This window comes from Corvus cornix, chromosome 3 (genome assembly GCF_000738735.6).
Source record: "Corvus cornix cornix isolate S_Up_H32 chromosome 3, ASM73873v5, whole genome shotgun sequence".
Classification (NCBI taxonomy): domain Eukaryota; kingdom Metazoa; phylum Chordata; class Aves; order Passeriformes; family Corvidae; genus Corvus; species Corvus cornix.
In genome coordinates this window covers 77,874,214-77,898,953 of record NC_047056.1, presented here as the reverse complement: position 1 = coordinate 77,898,953, position 24,740 = coordinate 77,874,214, and the positions used below count along the sequence as shown (strand labels likewise).

The 24,740-nt window shown below is 42.8% G+C and overlaps 1 protein-coding gene across 7 annotated transcripts in view; it reads right to left on the bottom strand.

Annotated features, from left to right (window-relative positions):
- The window catches only part of BACH2 (BTB domain and CNC homolog 2), a 187,790-nt gene that overhangs the window by 107,002 nt on the left and 56,048 nt on the right, over nucleotides 1–24,740 (bottom strand). The window contains exon 3 of one of the 7 annotated variants that reach the window (XM_039568570.1): nucleotides 6,079–6,198. The exons of 5 other annotated variants lie outside the window; for them this stretch is intronic. The gene's annotated coding sequence lies outside the window, so the exon portion shown is untranslated. Of the gene's footprint in view, nucleotides 1–2,223; nucleotides 2,343–6,078; nucleotides 6,199–24,740 lie in introns of all 7 variants that reach the window. One more of the 7 variants, XM_039568571.1, reaches the window with a different exon arrangement.

Genomic DNA, 24,740 nt, shown 5'->3' with positions numbered 1-24,740 from the left:
CCTTTGCCTTTTATTTTTTTTAACTGTATACACTAGTATATTTTTCACTACTCTCTTAGCATGACATCCATTGCATGGTATGTAACAATCAATGCCAACATTACATCTATAGCATTAGCACAGAAACATGTAATTCATTGAAACAGGACTTTCTTCTTCCCCAGCTTCTCATAGCTGGTTTTGTTATATAAATCCATATGACTTCTTGCTTGATTTGGATCTATTCAGATCAAATCTTTACTAAACCCAGAAGCATTTTGTTTTTAACAAATATATTCCCATCCTTCCAAATCAAATCTCCACTTCTAGCTGAGACAATGTCATCAAACTCTTACTGTAGTGTACTACTTCTAAGCAAATGAACTTAAAAATTCAGTTAAATGGCAATGTACAGCTAAAGGGCTCTGAAGGTTTATCTATCACGTGGCAAAAATCTTTCTTTGTACAGCATCTGTATAAATACCCATAGGATTCTCTAGATGTTTTTGAGCCACCTCAGGCCAGAAGAGTAACTAGGTAATGAAGAAAATCATGTCAAGTTTTATGAGATCCTTAGCAAAATGGTTTAATTTGAACCAGGTTGGCTAATACATCCTGAAATCCTCCTCTATATATTCCACACGGCAGTATCTTGTCTGTGCAACCTGGTTACAAGTCAGGAGAAGGATACAGGTGAAAACCTTGCACGACCTTTTGATCCACAGTGATTTCCACAGGAGAAATCACTGCAGGAAAGGTACAAGCGAAACTAGTTAACTAGTGGTGTTCACTCCACCTTTAATACCTGCTGATAATGACAACTCAATGAAAAGATGAACATATTCCCATGCCTTCTGAGGCAATTATTCTTTATGGGGTGTTCAAGGAACTACCACCCCATTTATACACACTTTGCTACTTCACCCAAAATTGCAAAACATCCCAGTTTCAGGAGCTGCTGGGCTGCAGTGAAGACGTGTTCAAAGTACTGTCTGTTCAGCAACATGGACACCAACACTGGCAACATAAACATTGAAGAGGCACGTGGGTATATGCAAAAATTTCATTCAGCACAAAGAAAAGCAACACTAGGACAGAAGGATCCGAAATTAATCCAGTTTCTGTCTTCCCACTGACTTCCCTCACTATTGGAAAGACTTTGGTTTGGATTTTAGTCAAGTCTGGTTTACAGTGCCCAACTTCGTGTGTCATAAAAAAACACCGACCCTGCTGGAACGCCTTACTCATTACACAGCCCTGCAAAAATTATTAGCTACGATATAAGGCATTTCCCTTTGGGGACCAGAAAGGGTGAAAAAAGGGGACGGAGAGTGACAGATTGTGGTTTCTAATGCAGCAGCAAAAAAATAAATAAGCAAGAGGAATTCAGGATATAACGTGTTTACATTTGTCAAAACAAGTTTCCTGGAGACATGGAGGGTCCACGCTGCTGAGCTGTCACTTCTGCTTGAAACTGCTGCCTCATGCTATCAGGAGGTCAGCCACTGACCTACTTTCTGATAGGACTGAATTAATTTGCTACTTCTGTACACAAACCTTTTTTGTTTTTTTTTAAAGGAATACTTAACAAACCCAGAAAAAGCTGCCTTTTATCCAACTTGGAGTTTCAACTGGTGCTGTGCAAGGCTATTACATACCCTGGCATGGGGCCCAGTGTGCTTGGGCTGCTTATTCTTTTGGAAAAATCTGTACAGAGTATTTTTAATGAGTTGACGCTGCAAATAACGTCTTTCCTTTTTGAACTCCTACACTACACTAATACCGGTGATTTAACCCCCTACACACAATAAGGGAGGCCAGCACTCGAATAGGCTGTGCTTTGTCTAGGCTGCTCCTGAAATAGATGCCTTCCACTACAAGATTAGCTCCCCAAATAGACAGATGCATGGCGCGATATACTTACAGGATTAAAACATAAAGTTATTAATAGAAATAAGACGAGTAGGTGAAACTTATGAACTAAACACCTACCAATCCAATCATTCCCTGCACAGAGCCAGCTAAGCAGTGCTCACCAGGAGATGATGGTATGCTAGGAGCCCGTAAACTAAAAAGCATTCTTCTCAGAAAGGTTTATCAGGCAGAAGTAGCAGCAAAAGAGGTGCCACCTACTTCCCCTCTTTGCTTAATGGCTACCTACATGCACATAGCACTAATGTCCCTACACAAAGCCTTCCATTTAAATAAATCCATGGTGGAGGGTTTCACAGATCTTTCAAATACCTGGACTACCGAAATATGAGAAGTCAGCTCTTGAAATCCTCCTTAACAATGCCATCCGTTGAAAGCTTCACTGCTTGGGTGGGCTCCTCTTCCCAGGTCTCTCGTGGGTAGCAGCACTGCTGTTTGGAAACAGGACAGCCATGTACCAATCCGCTAAAGCAGAGCCATTCTGCTTTAAGGCTCTGGACTAACATTTGGAAGACGAGACCTCTTTAGCAACTTGGTCTCATACACTCACCTCACCCTCCATCTGCTAAGCAAAGATAAGGATCTTCTCCAAGTGCTTGGCTTGCTTAGTACCAAAACACTGTGGGTGAGACTCACACTTTCCTTTGCATTTCCCCAGGGTCCAATCTAATAATAGAGGAGGTAGTACTGACTACCGTAATACAAGACGACTATGGGTATCACAACAGATTTATGATCACTCGAGTTCCTGGACTTGATTAGGCTCACGTTGCCAAAGATAACTATGCCAAACCTAGCACTCGCAACTGCAAATGCATTCTTGTCAACCTTTTTAGCTTTCATCTGTGCATATTTACAAGCCCTGGATCTGATGTTCAAATAAATCCAGTAATTCACTCAAACCCACCAGGATTCGAACACATTAGGGAAGTGTCAAGATGTCATTGAGCTTGTTCTGCAGAAAAGAGTGCTTTATAGTTTCAGAAAGAAATAGAAAAGGGAGTTATTTAATGAGATGGTGGCATATTGAAACATGGATAGATAAGTAATTAATAGCTACCTTCTCTAAGTGAAAACTTTTCTGAGTGAAAAATCAGCTTATATGAAAAACTACAAGTCAACTGCTGCCATTTTTGGATGGATAAGAACTGTCATGCATGTTAGCATCTCCATTGCCATGAAGGATTTTACTCCTTTAAGCAATTCACAAAGACTTTCACATAGAACAGCATGTGGGAAGCAAAGAACTAACAGAAGGAGACACCAAAGAAATGTTGATATTCGCAACTAGAATTCTAATGAAAAATGTTATCAGGAATACATGAAAACAGGAGAGAACTTCTGCCATGAGAAGCAGAAGCTTTAGTCCCTTAGGATCAAGAGTAACTACATAGTTGTATAGGTGCTATCATTAGAGTACAAAATATTGGCCAAATAGCCTCTTTATGTTGGTATCTCAAAACATTTTCTTATTTCAGAGGTCCAGTATTCAACTAGCAGATCACCTTGTTAAGAACTGTCTTAACCCTGGTGTGAAGGTTTCTTTAGCAAATTTCTATACAGCTTCAAGTGGAACATATGGCACCTTAAAGTAAACAAAACAGGAGAAGGGGAAAAGAGTCATGTTCCAAGAAATAGGAAGTATAAACCTATTAATTAAGCATTTAATTCCTTTTATCCCTCATGTCTGTCTTCACAGGCTCTCTCGGCAATCAACCAATTTTAGGATTCACTGCTGTCATGCCAATCGTGGCAGTACTTCAGCTAAAAAGGCGCTGTCAAACATAATGAAGTTTCCCTTCAGCTTGTTCCCACACTGGTGCTGCGTACAGCACACACGCTGCCTGGCGAGGGGAGGTGGGGGCAAGGCTTGATCTGTCCTAGTTCCCAAAAACTGTAGACCCGTCCTAGGTGGCAATGGCACAACGGAATCACACCAATGGTTGAGATTATATGCTACAGAAACCACCTCACACCCTCCTATGCAACACACAAATAGCACCCAGTGGTGCATTTTTGTCCAACTTAGAGGTGGACTTGGCAGTGCTGAGCTAAAAATTGGACGTGATGATCTTAAAGGTCTTTTCCAACCTAAACAATTGTATGACTCTTCTCCAACCTGCACATGCCTTGGACTGAGGCATTCTATAAACATGAAAAAATTTCCCAGCATTTCACTATTACAGTTCAGTCTCTCACTTGAACCATGGACACCATCCCCTGTACTTCAGCCAGTGATGCTGCACACAGAGCACAGGGAAGAAGAATATGGCAGAGAGATTCCCCCTTGTGAAGGAGAATATACATGCCTCTGTTTCTAACAGTTTGTTTTCAGCATGGTACTGCGTTCCTGTGGGAACTGGTGTTGGCAGAGATCAAATTGTAGTTCAGGGCTTATAAGGCTTTGAAATCTATGAGGATAGTCACTGACAACGAGCTGTGTGTTTGTAGGTGCTGACTTGGGCAAAGAAGGTACCAGTGATGTCCTGACTATAAACTGCATTTAAAACGCACATTTGGCTGCCTCACCTGAATTATCCCTGCTTTCTGTCCCTAGTAAGCTCTGGCCTGGCAGCTGATGCTCCCAAGCAGCTTGTGGCAGTGGCCATCCGAAGCCAGTGACCCAGGCTACTGGCTCCTGGGGCAGGGACTGTCACCCAGCACACAGCGCAGTGGGGCCCTGACTCGCTCAGCCTCTGGGCATCACAGCAGCATAAATGAGGATAACCTAAATGCCACAGAAGGGCAGCTACTCAGCTCTGCAACAGCAGCACACTTTACAGCAAACACCTCATATCCCAGAGCTTGAAATAGAAATCTCTGTGAAAAAAACTGCACGACGTGAAAGTCTGTATTAAAAACCCAGCAAGCTGCACTGTTTGGCATCTTGTTTTTCCAACCCTTGTGAGAAGTCCAAATAGATCAAATGCATATCTGTAATACTGCTCTCTGAGTAACAGCTATTTTAAACCAATTTTGGCAGACACTAAGAGTCGTAAGCAGGATGCCAGTTGTATGGTTCCTTGCGTCCTTCTCCCGGATCCAGCCGGCCAGCCAGCAGAGGTGAGGGGACACCCTCCTGCTCTGCTAAGGAAGCTCTGACACCTTCACCTTCCTTTCAGCCCAAGTGTGCTGAGTTCCTGCAGAAAGGAGAGCTTGCCTTTGCTGCTCCAAGGATAGAGGAATATCACCAATAAAAATCAGAATTTTCCAAGTTTCAAAAGTTCCCTTTCCACAAAACAACCCTTAAAAAGAGAATAGATAATGAGCTGCAAAACATTTTTTCACAGGCACTCACTTGAGATGACCCACATAATTCACTTGGCCACTTCACATTTCCTAAGTTACAGCAATAAGTAGTATAAAAGCTTTTACAGTCATGCACAGTCATATCCCTTTTTTTGCTTTATGTATAAAAGTGCCTACTGTAGTTTGTCTTTTATCAGCAAAAATTAACATCCCCACATAAATACATGGACTGTGATATCCATTAACAGATACCTGAACATCTAACACTTGCTGCTGATCCTGGTCACTTCCCTGCTCCTCTTTACCTTTCCCAACAGCCTCCTCTGAAATCTCCCAGCATTCACCAGCCTTCCAAGCACCAGCCAACCCAGAAGTGCCGCTGGTACACAACTTGCCATTTAGCAGAGTTTCCTTTCCCTGGATCTCCAGGTTGCATAAAGCTCCCATCCCAGACTCCTATCTGGGAATTCAGATGGGGGGTAAGATTATGCCTTGTGACCACACAGCACAAGCTACAGTGCATTAAAGTAAATATAACAAAATATAAGTAAAAATAAGGAAAGGTCTACAATAAGTAAATCCCACTTTTTCAGTGCACACCACAGGAACATACATATCCCACAAAAGGGATTAGGTACTACGTCCATGTTGGATGGAGGGAGGTGGAGAGGTCAAGCCAGAAAACCTGAGAAGTAAAAGCAGAAATATTCAACATAGCGATGGCACTGAAGAAAGAAGGAATTTTTTTTGCACAACTGCAGCAAGGCTTGCAGGGACAGGGGGAAGCAGTGGGGGTGGGAAGGGATGATGTTCAAACAGCAGCGCTGGCAGAGCTTGAGGTCAGTCAAAGGAGGTCATGCCATTTCAGCAGAAAACCCTGCTGGAATTATCCTACTGGGCAAGAATGATCATACTCACGGAAAGACTGCAACGCGCAGTCTTGGTCAAACTAAGTAACCCAGGATTCCAGCTATGGAAAAACAAATCCCAGGAAGCAAGGCCATTCCCAACAAACTGGACACAGACAGACTGCAGCTGCTGAAACACATAAGCGGAGGGACATAATATTAGAACATATTTTTATGCTTCCTAGGACAACAACAAACCCAAGCCTGAAGCTGTATTTTGGGCACACTAGCTCAAACTATCTTTAGACAGGAAAAGTGTGTGTGTGTGTACAGATGTTCCAGCAGGCACGGAGACCAGAGAGCTGGAAAAAGCATTTGCTCACTTCCGAACCTTATAAAAATCGTCTGTTGCAAATGAGGGTGGGGATAAATACACCAGGCAATGCTGAAACAAAATAAAAACAAAAACCAGGCAAGAAGCCAGTAGTTGGTCAGGGATTGGTGCGGTATAGTGGCTCCATGCCTTCTCCAGCTTTACTTCTCCCAACAGATGTTTCCAGGTGTTATCCCCTCCTGCAGTCCCCCCGCTATGTTTTACTCCTCCTGCCAGCTCCTTCATCCAGCTTTCTATCTATCTCACTTTCACAGCTGCTCTCTTGGAAGCACAATTGAAGCTATAAATTCACATCTGTAATAAAAATAGTTTTTCTAACAGCTATTCTTCTTCCCTATCGATGGTGACACAAATGATACAGAATCGCTGGCAATTCAGGGGTGTCACTGCAGCTTTAATCACTGATCAAAACAGAGAGCAATACTCTGTCTCACAAGGAAAACAGCAATAACTGAACTTTTAAATTTATTTATCTATCTATCTATACATATATCTTGGAATTATTTCTATTTGTGAAGAACTGAAAAATACAAGAAATGGCCTCAAAGCTCTTTTCCATAGAGCAGCTATTATTATTTGAAGTAAAACATAATTATCACCTTGTTCCAGAAAACACATCTAGATGCCTTCTCCTTTGCCCTCTTGGATGTAAGAGAATCCTTGGGGCCACAACCAAAGCAAGCAATGCTTTCATGGTCTCTAAAGTGACTCAAGTGAGCCAACAATACAAAAGACTCTGCTCATCTCATAACCTCCAAATCTTTCTTAATCTTCAGCCTGTGGCAAAACAGAAACCCCAAACTTTGTGCTTTGGGCATGATATAGAAGTGACCATTCCTGCAAGCAGTGCTTGTACAAGAAAACTGTGATTTGCATGGAAGACACATCTCCTTTGCGCTCAACTTGCCTTTAAGGCAAATAAATCAGCCATGGGCAAGCATTGGGTTAATATTGGCAGGGCAAATTCCAGGCATGAAGCCCTAGGAGAAGAAGCATAGCTTTGGGTGATGGAGATTGGCCACCAGCCTGCTGTTGGTAGGGTAATGGAGGAACCAAATAAAGAAACACAAAATTGCACTGACAGGAGCAAAAAAAGATCACAAAGAGATTGATTAAAAAAATCCAAAAAAACGAGAAAGAGCCAAAGCAGGGAAGTTTGACAAACAGGGACAGTGTCTGTGCAAGAAGCTCTATATAGCATTTTTATAACAAGGGCAGGGTTTAGCACTGGACCTGGAGGGGACTGGTCCGCCCTGGTGACTGCCTCTGCCTCCAGGAAAGGCTGGGAGCTTTCCTAAGCTCCTTAGCGCTGTGTGTGACCAGCACAACAGGGCTCTGCCTGCAATGAGTGTGCTGTGCCACTGCTACTACAGCGTGACAGCAGCTTCCCAACAGGTAACGGGGTGCCCGTGATTCCAGTGCTGCAGTGGTATTTGCTGTAATTTTTGTTAAGGTTTTCATAGTTAGCCAAGCCACTATTGTTTTTATTGACATTCACACATGCACACAGTGCTTAAGAGAGAGAAGGGGGGCAAAAATAGAAGCTTAATTGAAAGTTCAGCTTCTTTCAACTTAATTTGTTAGTAGGTTCATCATCATTTTTTGACAGAATAATCTTTCCACAGTGAATTATTTTCACTGGAAAAAAAGAGGAGACCAACAAATTGCTGGATATAATTTGTGCTTTAAATAATGAAGCAATTAATGGCATTTTAGCAAGAACACATTCTTCTCCCCAGAAATAAAATCCCTATTTCATCTCATCTAAATTGCATGGTCAGCTTCAAATAAGCGCAATATAAATCTCCTTCCCATACTGCTGCTGTTATCTATGATAAAGGGAAGAGACAGAAAGCAATCTTGTGTTCTGTATTCACTGACACATCATTTTCATGCTACACTACACTGTAATTTATTTCTAATGGGATAAACCTCTTGTAGTCTCCCTGCATTGTTCAGCCACACACACATCCCCAACTGGTACCAAGATTGTGGGACTGGCAGGTGCAACACCCAGGGACCCCGCTTGGTGGATTTAGGATGTCTACTGCACATTTCAGCAAAGCTACAGCTGTGAAAATAAACAGAGAGACTGTATAATTAAGGTACGTTTTTCTTCTTTCCCACCCACTGCCTCCTGCAAGAAAGGCAGTCAAAGAGTATGACACTTTTCAGTACTTCTTGTAATTTCCAACTAAACTTTTCATTTTTTATTTAATCGGTTTGAGATGATGCAAAAAGACATGTGGAGCTGTGAGAGATTAAAGGGCATGGAAACCAGTTGAAAGTGAGAAGTCCTTATGGTTTAGCCACAGCAGAGGTATCGTTTCATACAAAGGAAAATATCTTTGAAGCTCCTTCTCCTGTCCTCATCAAGAGTTATACAACAAATGTATACCTCTTGCAATGTATGAAAATCAAGCTGGGGCCATGAAGAGCTACATGTATTATTTTTGTTTGCAATGTTTTCATAGGATTTTGCAGAAGAAGGTAAAACCTATGGCTCAAGGCTTACAAAAACTTCCTTCAAATTAAAAGTTTGGACTGAAGACCCAGTTACTCCTGATACAATCCTGAAATGGATAGGTGCAAACAGAAGGCTACCTATGATATTCCTGCAGAAATTAATATATTTTAGAGAACATCCCCATTAATTTGTACAACACTTTTCTCTGTCAAAATGTGCAAGACCACTACAGATACTTAAGCTTCTGCCAGTTAATAAACACGATCATCAAGCACCATCACTTAACAAGATAACAATCTCAGTTTTACTGCGCCTCTCACACCCACCTCTCCAGCTCTGCTGATTGCTACACTCACATACAGTGGACATCTTACAAAGTAAAATACCGTCTAATTAGCTGCCTACTATCTGGCTACTTCTGTGGCCCAATCACTCCAGCAGTCTACAGCAGGATTAATCCTGTCTGATTCAGATGCAATGTAGAAACTTGCAGCTGTGACAGTCAACTCCCCCCATTCCCTTTACTGTCAATGCAAAGTGACAGTCCCTTCCAGGGCACATGTCACACCACTGCAGGTACCCATCTTTGAGGCAGTGAATGAACACCTTGCTGCCTAGGGAAGGCACTAAGAGCTCCACTGTGGCCACCTCCACATGGACAAACTCCTGCTCAAAGCAGCCTGGCGGCAGGAGAGCTGGGTCTGGTCTCCTGAGCAAAGGTCACTCCAGATGCTTTGCCATCTCCATCTGGACTGGGGTCCTCAGTGCACCCCATGCCCCTGGGAAGGATGGTGACAACAACAGCCAGTCTGCAGAGAACAGGCAGGAGAAATGCAGTCCCAGGCACCAGCAGCAGGGCTGCACCTGCTTTATATTGCTTCTTGCTGCAGATTATGAATGTTAGCTCTGGTTTACCAACAACTCATGCTTCAAAAATTTGATAAAATACCCCAAAGGCTAATTCTTGCTGAACTCCATCCCTGCTGCCACAATCAATTTGTACTATGACTTTGTTCTGGGGATATGTCTGCAACCACTTATGCGAGGAGCCCAAATGCCTTGATCCAGCCCAGCCTAGGCAGGCAGTGCTGCTCACGTCCACGTTGGGTCACGGGTGAAGGGAAGCGGTCCCAACAAGGCTGGCTACTACTTTAACAGGGATTCCAGCTGAGATCCTGCGAGTGAAGCTCCTTGTGGAAACCACCAAGCAGCCCTGCCAGATGCTCCTGGGGCTCTGCAGAGCACTGGCCAAGGAAACCCTCAGGCAACCCCACAGCAAGGCCCAAGCTCTCACAACCGGCCTCTGCTGCATCCCAACCTACCTACAGTGTTTGCTACCAGTCTGTATTCTGATGTCTGCTGATGTCAAAATTGCAAATATAGCAGATCCTGGGTTCATTTACATTTTACTCATCTGAAACTCCCTCTTAAATGCAATCCAGATGAGCTCCTTGGAGAGGACAGTGGCCCTTGCTGTCTCCAGCCCCACTTAGCAGACTGTTTTCAAAAGGGAGCAGAATCATTTTAGATAGACTGCCTTTCACTGTGGTTGGAAAGGGAATCCTTGATCATGCTCCTAAGGTCAGACCCTGCTTTCTGAGCATCTTTGGAGAGGGATGGCTGCATAACGCACAGCACCAGCTCAGGAAAGCACTATGTGCGACTTTACTGAGCTGCTTGTGATGCCTACCAGTTCTTGAAGGCAAAATGCAAGGCTTAGCTCTCCCTGGCAAATAGGTGACTTTGTACTTTGTCGCCTGGCCATAGACACAAAAAGATGGTATCATGTGAAGTGTGCAGGTGTGCCTGCACCTACTGCCATGGCTCACCCTGCTGCTGCAGAGGGGTCTGCTGCATGAAACAGGGCAGGCTGAAAGCAAACCCTCAAAAGAGATGCTTGGCCCCAGATTTGTAGTGCCTGGGAGCCACAGCTATCTTACAAGGCTACCGAGGAAGAATCGGAAGGGCTAAACCTGGCTAGCTAGGAAGTTCATGGTAAATGGTAAAAAATGCCTTTGAGGCAGGTGCAAGTAAAACAGCAAGCTTAAATCTGGGAGGAAGACATTGGGATTCTCACTCCAAACACAGCAGAAAGCTTTGGTTTGGATGCTAGAACAGTCTCCCTAGGCACAGGGCTGGGATCTTCTTGCCTCAACCTTTCAAAGCTAGGCTGAATGAAAAATAGTAAGAGTTTGGCTGGAAAAGCATGAGCAGATGATAGAATCAGTCTTTTTTGCTTTAAATTTTTAACTCTCTGAAAAATCAGCTTCTCATCCAATAGGCAGGTGACACTGCCACTAGGAATAATCATTTGACAGCTGTACCCCAGCACAGATGTCAAAAGAGAAGCAGCAGAAGTGATGTAGCACAACTGGCCTAGCAAGAAGGGTGCAAACTGCTTCAACCCTGACACACAAGGTGCTAAGATGCAGTGACAAAAGCAGGGAGAATGAATAGGGTCCAGTAACTTTTCTAAGAAAGCAGGGTTTGCATACAGGAACCAGAATTATAAAGAACAAACAACTGAAGATCTATTTGTACTATTGATTAAAAAATAGCATGGGATGTTACTTTTGTCCCTATGTTCTACAAACTGGTCTAAAATTCCAGAACCTAAACATTTTTTCTTTGCTCTGGTAACTGCCATCAGCTAAAACACCAGCTGAAATAAACTCATAAAACTGCATTAAGTCTAATGCACAGGCACTTTGTACATACAGTACAAAGCTAAGGGCTACCCTTCACCTCTGAAGACAATCTGTAGCTACACTTACACCATCTTAGGCCATTTATAGATAAAGCTACAAGCAACTTCTTTATTCTCAGTGCAGCGTGTGAAACGTGGGGGTTTTTTTCCATTTCCACAGAAATTTACTTCACCTACAAGCCCCTCAGGACAGCTTGTGAAACTAGAAAAGGTAGTGTACTGTCCACTGCTTCTAATTAAAATCTTAGTCCTGTGGTGAGGTCACGTGATTTCCTTGAGGTCAGACAGAAAAAGCCCACTAGACCAGAGACGACAGATATCTTGGCTCGTCCATGCAGTGCAGCCCTCCGCAGCCTGGGCCAGAAATGCTGTCATTGGGAAGCTCTGGCTCCTCTCAGTAACCTGACTTTAAATAGTCTAGATCTTTAAAGGAGAAAATGCTATGGAAAATCCCATGTAAAGTCCCATGCTCCGTCCCACCACTCCCCTGAGGGTACCAAGAGTAACTTTTTCCCCCAAAGCCTTCTTGCACCTGCAGATGTTGCTCTGGGAGTCAATGTGGCTCCAAAGCCTGTGCCAGTCTTCAGCCGCTCTCTGGAGTTTTTCTGTATCCTTGAGTGCCAGTAAGCGTTCACACTCCAAGTAATATCTGGTCTGACCATTTCCGTGTTCCTCCAGCTGCTTGAGAGCCCATCTGCTCAGACAGGCTTGCTGGCTTCACTCACTGCACACAACCCAATGTTTCCACCGCTTACCCTGGAGAACTTGGGGGACACACTGGTGAGGAAGTGATAGATCTTTGCATTTGTGACACATTCACTCCGTCTGTTACCTAGTATTTTCCCCAGGTATTTACCTCTGGAGGCATGAGACGTCTGTGCCTCTGGTGAGTTTCCAATACTCACATCCACATGTTAAAATGGAAATAACATCTGAGTGGAAGACTCCTAGTTTGGTCTTTACATTTGTATTTTCAATGACTAATTTTGTTTAAGTTGGTAAACGCAGCTGTTGCCTTGCCAGTTGGTGACATTTCCTTTTGGACTTCCCCCCCTGGTTGGTGTGTCTCTGCCAAGACATGTAAATTGACTCATTCCTTGTATTCCTTTGCCTGTTTATACAGATCTCTATACAGGTCTCTTGAGATTTGTTTCCTTAAATAATTATTAGCCCTGAAATGCCAGACAGTCTTTTCTTACATGTTTTCTGAATTGTCACTTAAGCATCCCAAGCTCAGGATGCTGGATTTAACTGATGTACCAGCTCATTATAATACATCCAGGTGTACTTTTTCTTACGGTGACTTGGTCATGTCACCATCTATTCAACAGCAACCGTAGAGAGGTGAAAGAATGCAGGTTGGTTTTACACCAGCATTATCCATGATGAACCGTCCACTCAGCTTTCTACTTGGTTCAATGGCTTGAGCTTGTCAGTGACTTCACAGCCATTACAAATAACACATACTTGAAAAGAATAGATTAGTCTCCTGAAAAAGGTAATAAAAATATCCTCCCCAAGAGCTCCAAACAAACAACCGCATCAAACTGGCAGGTGATCTGCCTCAAGCCAGGGAGCAGGAGGCTATCCAAAATCTTGATAGCAGAGGCTATCCAAAAATCTGGCCATTGCTTTATCTCCTGAATTGAAATGTCTGAGCTGAAGCTGTAAGAGAAAAAAAACCAGAATCTCTGTTTTTCATTGTGGTTTGGGATTTTTTCATTTCTGATGATTGTACCAGTGAAAGGAACAGAACTTCTCTTCCACTCTTGCAATCGCTTGCATCACTTTCTAAAATACTTTATCTGGAATGCAATTTTTTTGTATCAGTTGGATTATTAATTTTTTCATATTCCTGGATTTCTTGAAGAGTGCAGCAACTGCTTATTCAATGATTTTTCAACAATGGTCTCTACCTCCAGCTACTCCAAATTGTGGTTTTAGAGAGCTTTTCACATCTGCCTTTTTACTATGAGACAGCATCTCTACTCTGGGATTTTCAGTTCCTTTGGCAAAGTCACAGCGCTCCTCCCACCGTCATCATCCTTCTCCTGTCACTAAATAGCTTTCACTTGCTAACCTCAGACAGGCCTACTGGGTGGTAGAACCCGGCCTGCTGAGCAAAGGAAATAGCTTTTTCAGGAACTAGACCAGCTTCTTGGACAAGGCTATCTTCTTTATTTCTCTTGGGGTCTCTATTCTTGTTCTGGAATTGATTTTCCTGCTGATTTTGCTGTGTGCATTCAAATGTCCAGTGTTGGCCTTGGTATTTCCATCCTTGGAAAGCCCACTATCTGGGATTGCTCAGCTGAAAACCAGTTACATTTTTAGCCACATATGGCATGTTCACTTCAGTAGTAAAACTAATTTACTAGTTCTTCTGCACTTCTTTCCCTTTTCTTTTTCTTTTTCATATTGTCACAAAAAAAGAATCGCTTCTATTGCCTGCTAAGATGTGCTAAAGATAAACACTGTGTTTGCCTCCAATATACTCAGACCACAACAATTCCACCGACTGCTGTGGGGACACCTTTACACTATGTCCAGGCATCTCCAAGAGCCCAGAGAGCAGGCAGAGTTCTGCCAGGCCCCAAGTTATTGCTTTGGAGACAGAAGATGACATTCGGCCATTGATTCCTCTGTTCTGTCATCAGCCTTAACCCCAAGAAAGAAGTCTCCCTTTTAGTAAGCAGATGTCAGGCTGAGAAATTTGGTCCAAGTCTGCTCTTATCTCATCGCAGTAGTTGTCTTTTGGTAATACAGTGTAATTGTCATTTCATGTACTGTGTTTGAAATCTAGTTCAGAGCAATCGACCACTAATTGGTTCCCAGTCTACAAGCTATTTTTCTGCCTTGGAAGTCATAATTAATGCTACTCCCTCCGAGTTATCATCATCTTGCTTCATGAATATATTATAGCTTTGTTTTCATTCTTAAGATTGCTCTTCATCAATTCCTGGTCACAGACAGTTTGCTTACTCAAAGGATTTTACTTACTCTATTCCTCCATCTCTTTCACCTGCATCTCTTTTGTTGTTGCAGACTTTATTCCACTGTTCCAGAAACCTACTTTCTGTGGTTAGATTTTTTTCCAAACCTTTCCCTAAAGAACTCTTCAGAGGCTTGCTTGGCTCATGGCTTTCACCAAAGCAGGTCGCATCATTTCACCCAAGACAGAATCTGCTGTTTACCTGGCAAGTACTTTGCTGGAACAGCTATCTTCCCATCTTCCTCTAATTTCCTCTTCCTTTTAGGCCTCTTTTCCAAGGACAGATTTTTTTGCCTGTAGCTGAGCCCCAACCACAGAGTGTTCTACTACTGCTTTTCACCACAACCATGATGTTTGACCAGTTTGGTTTGGGCCATGAGACTCTGCAACCTTGCCCTCAGCGAGGTCAGCTTGAGCCTTGATTTGGCGTCTGGGTTCAAGTGGTAGTCATGCACTGCCAGCTGCTAAAGGAACGCAGCAGTTTTCCTGTCACCTACATTCTACTTGATAAGGATGCCTCAAGATGAAAAGATTCCGAGTACTCACATTTTACAGTAACAGCAGCCATTTCAATACCTGGCTTAAAAAAGAAACCACATCTTACATCTCAGAAACGGCCGTGCTCTGTCTCCAGAGCTGATGTAAATTCTTCATACCTTCTTCTGCATGACATTTTGCATTGCCTCCCTCCCTTGTCCCCAGCACACTAAATGTTAGTAGTTATCACCACCTGAATCTTACGCAGGTTCACATTAGGACTCCCTAAATACAGTGAAGCACAGAAACTTAACACCTACCAGAGCTGGGAGAAAAACATTCATAAAAATTTTTTTTTGGCTGCTGAACTAGCTCATATTCTTCTATACTTACAGTGCTATTTGGTTCAGCAGATGGAGAATGTAAAGGAAGGTCCCTTTTGCCAACAATTTCTACTACCTCACACGAGAAATGTTAGCTACACGTGGGCCCCATGTGACACAGTAATTTTGGACCTGACAATGGGTAAACTGTTGGGAAGAGCAGACTTTGCGCTTGAATGGTCAAGCCACAGACCTGAAATATTAACATTCAAAAGTCAGGTTCAAGGGAGAGCCGAAATGGGCCAGCAGTGCTGAAAAGAACAGTTGGTCATCATTGCAAAAAGCCCAGTCTTTCAGGGAGACACACGCACAGAGGGGAAGGAAGTTTAACCCAGGGGGCCAGTACCTGGGACTTGCTAACTCACTTTCCCAGAGCAAAACTATAGTGGGTAACTATTGACCAAATGAGAGCTGAAGAAGCCAAATCAGGATTTATGGGACTGCTCTGAAAATCTACAGGATGGACAGTGGATTAGGTCAGTGCACTGAGGTCACCTGCACTGACATGTGTCACCTTTGGCACCACCCACATTAGTGAATGGGGTGGGAGATGGGGTGGGGAGAGGGAAGAAGGAAAAACCATGGTTTGGGGTAAAAGAAAGTTTTCTGGCTAAAAAATGAGACCAAAAAAATGCTATTTCTGAGAAATTGGGAAATGAGTGTCACTCTTTTAATCATAACAGAAGACAGAAACAGGGAAGACAAAGAAGATATGTTCAGAAGAACATAAAACCCAGAGATGTCTTAATGCTTTTCGCAGATAACAAGCTCTCAAGTAGTATAAATACAGTCTGAGCAAGTGTAATCAATATATAGCTTGCTTTAAAAAAGACAAACCATCTGCATTTCACCTCTTCATGTTAACACACTGTAATAAACAAACAGCTATGGAAAGCAAACAACAAGGGACCTGAGCTGTGTTAAAAACTTTCTTGTATAACCTCAAGCAACTACTTTGTGCCTCAGCTTATACACACATAAAAGCTGTATATACTACAACTGGGTTTAATTAAAATTTGGTGGTTAAAGTACTGTTTTAGTGTATAACTTTTCTCAAAGTTATGCAATTTTTGCCATTTATGGTAATCTGGTACATCATTTCTCTCTAGGAAAAAAAAGTGTTTCTGAAACAGAAAGAGACTGGAATCCACTTGTTCAAATCCAGACTTTAAAATGACATAAGAGACACCCCTAGATGTTCTGGACCATCACACCGTGGAGTTACCTCCCGGCGAGAAAGAGTGATCAGCAAGAGGATACACGAACTCCCTACACCAAGTCTCCAGCAAAGGACTTCCAGTGTAGTTTTTTACTAGCAAAAGGCAGGTGTCTGAATAAATACAGGTGTCTGAAAACCTGTAGCTAGTAGGTCTCAGAGGAAGCAAAGAGAAAGCTGAAGGAAGACGGAAATGACTATTTCAGATTCCCAAGGGGACAGCTAGCTTCTGTTGCCCTAAGTAATAAGAATGTTTCTTCATTTGCTTTGATTATGAATTTTAATTTTGTGATACCTGATTTTCTTTGCTTGACCTCCTAATGGCTAGACAACAATTCTGTGCATGACTGTACTTCAATTTTATTTCTACACCCTGATAATTAGCCCTCTTTGATGGAGCATGTTTTAATACAATCTGTAGATAAGTTGGGCTGCCATCAAACCCATTGAGATTGGGTTTGTTCTCAGCTTTTGATTTTATTAAGTGCAGGCATGGAAAGGCAAGAACTGAAGCATTAGTTCAAACAGGAATGAGCTCCAATCCCTGTTCTCAAAAGCAAGAACTTTGAGGCGCATGGGAACCCCAGGGAACACACAGGGTCACCTTTGCCTTAGTTAAATTCCTCCACTTCTGTAACTCTCTTGCCTTCCATTTTGGCACCTGTTGAGCAGACAGAAGAAGAAATACTTGGGGAAAGAATGCCAAGGGAAGACTTCCTTGCAGAATTTTTGTTTCGTTGTTCATTAGCAGGTAGGCGACAGCCGTACATATCAACGTGGGTGAGCACATAGGGCTTTCATGGAAGACAGAGCGCCAACGTTCATTCCCAGGAGACTCATCTCACTTACAAGACGCCCACGTTCACACTGCAATCACAGCTGCACCAGCTACAGTCATCTTGGAGGCTCTGCTCTCAAGATGCTGGTGAAAGATATCCTAAATCGCAATGCCATCTCCCATTATTCCAAGTCTTCTGTCAGCAGACTCAAACTCAGGATCCTTTATAGTAATGGAGAGATTTACCAACACCTTTACCACTAATATAATCTGCCAAGAAAGCACTTTTCATTATCTGTTTTAAAATATATATAAGTCTTATGTATCACATATTCCTTATCAATTTTATGTAACAACAGCACTGAAGACCAGCGATACAGGAGCTCTTGATGTTTGCAACTTGCTTACAGGATCCAAATCTAAGAGACAGCATCACTGCATTTAGAAATGTCACATCAAGGCTTCCAGTAGCTTCAACATTTCCCATTTCATTAAATGAAAGAAGAGGTGGAGAAAGGAGGAAACCGTATTTCTGCTCCACTTGACAAATGCAAGAAACTGCATATAGATCAACTGACACAACCTCTCTGAATCTTGCTGAAACACACAAACAAAGCAAGATCAACCCAGGCAACTGGGTTGCAAAAAGAATTTGCTGCCATGGTTTGGGCAAATGGTTTAAAACCCAGAACAGAAGGTTTTGGATACCTTGGTTGAATGCTACCAAATGAATAACTGCACACAAGTATACCGTGGATAGCAGGTTTCAGAAATCAGCACCTATCTATCTACCACTTCAGTGGTAATCAACAGATTAACTCTGTATGACAATTTAGCTACAAGTCTCAGCCTGGAAGCACTTCCCTCCCCCCTACACCTAAATCACAGTCAGAAATGCTCCAAAGGAGATTAGGGAGACGAGTTCGCCAAGCACAAAGTGCTGACCTAAATGTGTTCCTCTTTAAGTAGGTGGAGGTTCTAAATTTGACTGAAATGGCAATGTTCAGTCCAGCCCTTTTGTGTTTTTCAAGATTTGTATAAGCTTTTAAAGCCTCTCATTTCTTTTAAAGCAGGTTTCACTATCCCTAGAAATATTTTCTGCTCTTAGCCTTTTTGCTATAAACATACAAATTGCACATACACATATTCTGCTGAATCTAGAGAAATGACAGGGTTTGTGCTTCACCTGCTCCATCTGAAAAAAGCTGCAGGTGATGCTCTGGCTTGTGCCAGCACTTGGTAGTGGTGTTCTAGTGTACAAGAGGGATGGCTGTTTCATCAAACCATGTGCTCTGTAAGCTTTTACACTGTAAGAAAGGAGATCCCAAAATATAGGCTGCTGCATTTCTTATTTTCATCCATACAACACTGTTAAATCAATGGGATTTACATGGATTAGCAAAGGACAAAATTAGCCTATTTTAGTAATGGTAAAATGACATTAAGATTATAACCCATCTCACAGTCCCAAGATTAATTACTTCCCCACTCAATATATCAAAAGGTTCTTTCCGCCTAACAGAGTCGTGTCAAATGAAAATAAAATAGTGGGGTTTTTTTCTTTTCTCTGTTTTAGACATGATGTATTTTAAAACTGAAAGAATTAATTGCTTCATTTTCTTTAAAGAGTGAAAAAGGAGCACAGGCTGCTATGCTGCTTGGTTAGAAACATCAGACTGAGGCTGCTGACAACTCACTGAACCCTGAACTATGACATCAGAGCTGGCCACAATGTAAATCTTTTGGGAAGATGAAGCTCTTTTATACACCTGTGAGGTTGCTGTTGCCCCCCACCTGGCTGCTCCTGAGATTCTCACACGTGAATAACTGTGCCTGTATGGGAACATTAAGAGAAAATGTCACTGAGGTTTTGAAATGATAACCAGAAAACACACTGTGGTATTAGTTCTGCTAAACAGTATAAGAGCTTAAATTTTAGTTTTTATTAGCTTCTGCAAGGCTGAATTTCCCAGAATGATGTAATTGCCATCTCAAAATCATCTAAAAATGTTTTTTTCTGTCCTCACACTACAGCTCTACATCTCCCCTCTGCTGAGCTACGTCTAGAACAGCTAATCTGAGATCAACTCACACATTGGTTTCCAGGGGACACAAATATAAAATGGGCTGAAGGATACCTAGGATGATGCAGAGAAACGTGTTTTGCACACACAGAGACACAACCACTTCAGCATGCTGTAAGGAATCATCAGCCACCAAAGGACATGTGGCAGCTGCCTGCCCGCACGCTGGTCCGCGTGTGTGGCCTCCGTAAGCCAGCCCGGCCCGGCCCAGCCCAGCCGACCAGCTACAAGAGGGTTGACTCCATTGGTAGCTGCGGACAAACAGAAGAGTTACTTGCTGCTAGTCCAGTGAAGAGTATTAAAGGCAACCAGTTCTTAACACAGAGCCCACAAGGACACTTGTTTGACAGCTGCCCCCCAGATATCCGGCCTCGAGTGCTGGTCGGGGGCTGTACCTGCGGCTGTGACAAAACCCGGGCAACTCAGGCTAAGGGAGTCCCGGTCCACACACGGATTCATGATCCCAGGGTGGGCAACTCTGACAGCATCCCGAGCTGAACTCCTGGGGGTCGTACACCTAGACATGGCATTTTCCTCCAGAAGGCAGTTTATTCTGGCTGCTTTGCTTTAAGCTGCTTGTACCCATCCCTCCATCAGCAAATGCAGGGCTGGTTTACAGCCCCTGTCCTGGGAGCTGCATCTCCGCAGGGCTGCATGTGTGCACTACAGTTTAAGCACTTTGGGACTGCTCAGAGTGAAATGCATAAAATGCTAATGTATTACTAGACTCCTACAATATTTTTAAATAGCATCTCTGGTATATAGAACTATTTTACAAGCAAGTCAGTGTTCCATGACACCAAAGATTTTTATTTTATCTTTTAAAGTTTAAATATCAGTGAAAAGTGGGTGTTGATAGGATCTGCCAGCAGCACAAACAAAATGTACGAATCCAGACTAGAAATGAAAAGATCTCTCCACAACAGGGAAAGTAAGGCAGCACAATGGAAAAATATTCCACAATACATAGCACCTTGAAAGTATTGAACAAGCAAGTAGAACAAAGATTTCAAAGCACATTTGGACGTGGTTCTTCATGCAACATGTCAAAACCACTACCTTCTCCTCCCCTTCTTCTTGACAGATGGTCTGACTGGGCCCGAAGCCACACCACCAAGCTGTGATCCTGGCAAAACCCACAAGGTAAATAAGGCTGGGCACAAAGTACAACTGGATAGGAGGCATGTGAGTGCTGAAGAATGAGATTCTGGCGATTCAGACAGCAGCACAAGCTCATCTGAAACAATGCTCCAGCACAGTGCCAAGAGTGCTCTAGAGGTAAACACTACATAGTCAGGGCTGTATCTATCTCCAGTTGAAGAGATGTTTAAAGGTTAAACACTTTTCTGTTTAAAAGGTTAAACACTTCAAATTTCCTGGGCAAATCCCAACTGTCTTCATTTTATTTCAAGCTACTGTGAAGAAAAAAACCCAAACAAAATCTCAACATTTATTGATTTTGGTTTTCTCCTGTGCTGCTAGAGTGGTGTAAAGATGCAAGAAAGTGCTACTATGCTCTTTTGCAAGACAGGATGTGTTTCATGGGTACCAAACCACCTCTATGTGTGCTTTGTAAGATCAACTGATTCCCTCAGAGCTAAGAAACACTGAGAAGATGCCAAGTCACATAATTTGGGGAATTGTTTTTGTTTAATATTGTATATGGAACCACCTGCATGAGAACAAATCAATAATCAAAGCCAGCCATGGCCAGACGACAAATCCCTCTGCTTCTGCAGGTTTCAATGTCACATTACCAGTGCTATTTGAATTCTGGTTCGTTTTTAACTTCCGATCAAAGCTAACATAGCTGGGAAGACAATGCTTTCCACGCTCCGCCTTCCCCCCTCCTCGCTGCTCTGAAATCATCTGTCTCAAAGCCAGAAGTCTAAATGGAGTGTAGGGCAAGTTCAAAACAGGGAGTGTTGCTGGGAGTCTACTGCCAATTCCACTCTGCAGTCACAGCTTGCTCCCACAGCTCCATTAGCTGCCTGCAATCAAGGGCGGACGACTCAGTCCTGCTTGCTGTCCAGGTTTAATAGCTTCAGCTAGTTAATGAGCAATGGCTAGATTGCATTCCAAGGCTTCACATCATTCACAAAGCAATTAAGTGTACACTTCTTGGGCTCCTCCAGGAGCCCAAGAGAAGTGCCTTGTTCTACTGAGACGAAAACTGGAAGGCACAATTTTCAAAATGGAGTAGCGTGACACAATGGGAAACTGTCAGAATATTCACCTTCTCCAAGTATCACACTGAATGCATCATTCCTTTACCACAGACCTCTCAAGAGCTCACTTACCTGTACACCCCTGGACTATAGATTGCTCTTGCTACATGAAACCAAGAGCTGTAAGCCACTGGGAAGCATCTCAGTGCATGCTCAGTGCTGAAAAAGCAGGCTAAGGAGCCACTGAGTTAACAAAGCAGATCTTTACTCTGAAAGCCACTGCAAAGGCAGGGGTACTTCTTACATGTATACTTTTTACACATTCTCACCAGAGAATGTTTGCAAGGCACCTTGCAAACAACGAAACACTTACACCTAGATTTACAAAGCTCAGAAGCTAAGTGACTTGAGCCCTCAGGCATTCCTCACAAAACCAGGAGCATGTCCGTAGAGAACGAAGCTACCTCTGAAGGCAGAACTGGGGAAAAGCAAGCATTTCCATTGACTGACACATGCTCATTCACCCTCCATACTCTTGCACTACTTTACTGCTATTTATACAAGTACCGTTACTGCTGCAATGCCCCTTCCACATGTTTGTGTATATTTAAACTCTCACTTCCAAGGCAAAGATCCTTCTGTTTGTTACGGGGAGGCAACTTCTCTGGCAGCACAAAGGTTATCCTGGACCAAAGCTGGATCTTCCACGGACTCTGAAAGTTCAACTTCTTACATCTGCGGGCTGTCTTTTCCATGCTGTTCAGCTGAATCTGAGGGAGAAAGGAGTCCTGCTGGCAAGGGCCTGTCTAAAAGACATGCTCTCAACAAAATGTTGAGAGCCAAGACCACAGAGCTAGTAAGTAAATGGCAGCCACACTGACAGAACATCCTTCTCATCCCATATACAGTGTTCACATATGAGACTTTTGAAAGCCCGGATACTTACTGGTTTATAACACCTTTACTAAAAAGGAAAGGACATCAAAAAAAAAAAATCCCCAAACATTCAGGGTCCCTTCACAACCTATTTCTGTAAAACCAGGAATCAGATTCCATTTCTCTGAGCATATCCACTACCTAAACTGGAGATGAGTTTCAGGAGGAAAAAAGAAAAATATCACCTCTTTACTCATTTACCAAAAAACTCTTCACTAAACTTTCAAAAAAGACTTTTGCAACAACACAAGACTGGTCTTTTTACTTTAAATGCAAAACCTTAGTATGGAAGGGAAGCACAATTGAAGGATTATATAAGTTTTTTCTTCTATTATTCTCCATTTCCTTTGCACATGCCAGTCAAAACTATAAAATACTTGTGGGAGAAATGCAGAAGGCACGGTTTCACATTCCAAAAGATCTATTTCCATGTGCTGCATATGAGACAGTCGACCACCCAGGAAAGCCAGGCAAACACACTGTGGCCCACCAGTGCTGCAGTTGCTGACGAGCCCCCCTTCTCTATCAGGGCTTTGCCCTGTAGTTCCTATGAGAAATAAGCATCAAGCCTGACAAGCAGCCAAGCCTGTGGCTGCATCACCTCTAAGTCTGCCCTGAAACAGTACTGATGAGCAGACCTGCACTTTGTCCTCTTGAGAAGTGGTGCCAAGTGCTAAAATATTTTTAATAAACTGGCCACAAGAAAGAAAATAAAAAAGGAGTAGATAACCTTAATACAGAAGCCTGTAATATTATCACCTGTTTACTTGTCAAACCCTTCCATCCTATCTCTTTGCCCTCCATCACAACACTTTCACCTCAGTTTTATTAGAGAAACGAGAGTGAAGATGGGTCATCTGTAGTCTTGGGAAAGGGTATGACCAGCTATTTTCTCTCCCTAAGAGCCATGGACAATGTTACTTTCTTCTCATACATCAATCACAGAAAGGTTTGGTAGCTGTTTCAGAGTCACTAAAAATTAATCAGTCCCTGAGAAGCCAAACTGGTTGAGAAACTGCTGGCTGGAGCAACAGAAGCAGGCACGACTTGCCTTCAACAAAGCAGAAGGAATTTGGTTTTAGTTAATGGGGTAAAGGGCAGTAAAACTCGGCCAAGTATTTATTTATTGCACTGGAGTGCCTGCAGCAAGAGAGGAGGTGAGACGGTGTAAAGTTTTTGTAATCCCAGCCTTGAAAGAGAGGTAATTGAACTCTGGTTTCACTGCTGGAGTAAGATAGCACAGAAAATCTTTGGTATGTGCTGTAGAAATGATGATTTATAGAAGCAATGAGGTGCGGGTGTGTGTGTAAAACCAAAAAAGATCTAAAAGCTCTAAAAGCCCTAAAGTATTCCCAAGACAATACCTTTTCGTTGACCTGTTGGCCATTACTTTCTACCAGTTCAAGACAGTCAGGAACACGAGGAAGCAATAAACCACTAGTGAGATTGTTGCTTTGCAGAACGATGCTTTCAGTTCAGCAGTGGGGAATGCTGACTGTACCCTGGGCATCACTGAAGTGTACCCTTGGATCTCTCCAGTGTTAAATAAATAAATTTAACAAAAGTTACAAGTATTAATGAAGCTTTATGTAGTCTTGTCCCAAACCTCCACTCAGTGGTGTTGCTACTGGATAATACTTCAGTACAGGCTGATATATGGACATACCAGCTGTGACTTATTTGGCTCTCAGTCATGTCCCCCCACTCGGTGTGAGGGTAACATAACAGGGGTGGGCAGTGAGAGACCCCCAAATCGAGATTCATTTCAACTCTGGTGAACACAACTGACTTTCAGTTCATGGCAGAGCAAAAAACCATGGAGATCCACCTGAGGATGCTACAGAGGCTCACTGGATGTGTAGCAGAGATCAAGAAAAAACAATGAAGAGGAAAAATGGGATGGCCTTGCAGTGTTTAGCTGGGACTGTCAGGCAACAGTTAATGCTGAGGAATCTTGCAATTCTGTTTATATTCTTTCACCACAAGCAGGTGTTGGGAAGCCCAGGATGGGAGGGGCATGCAGATAAAAAAAAAGAAAGAGGAACCACTTTTTTTTCTGGTGTGCGTGATATATTCAGATGAATCTTTTTTACCGACAGGCTCTCTTCCTGGAATTAGCACGGATGCCCAAGC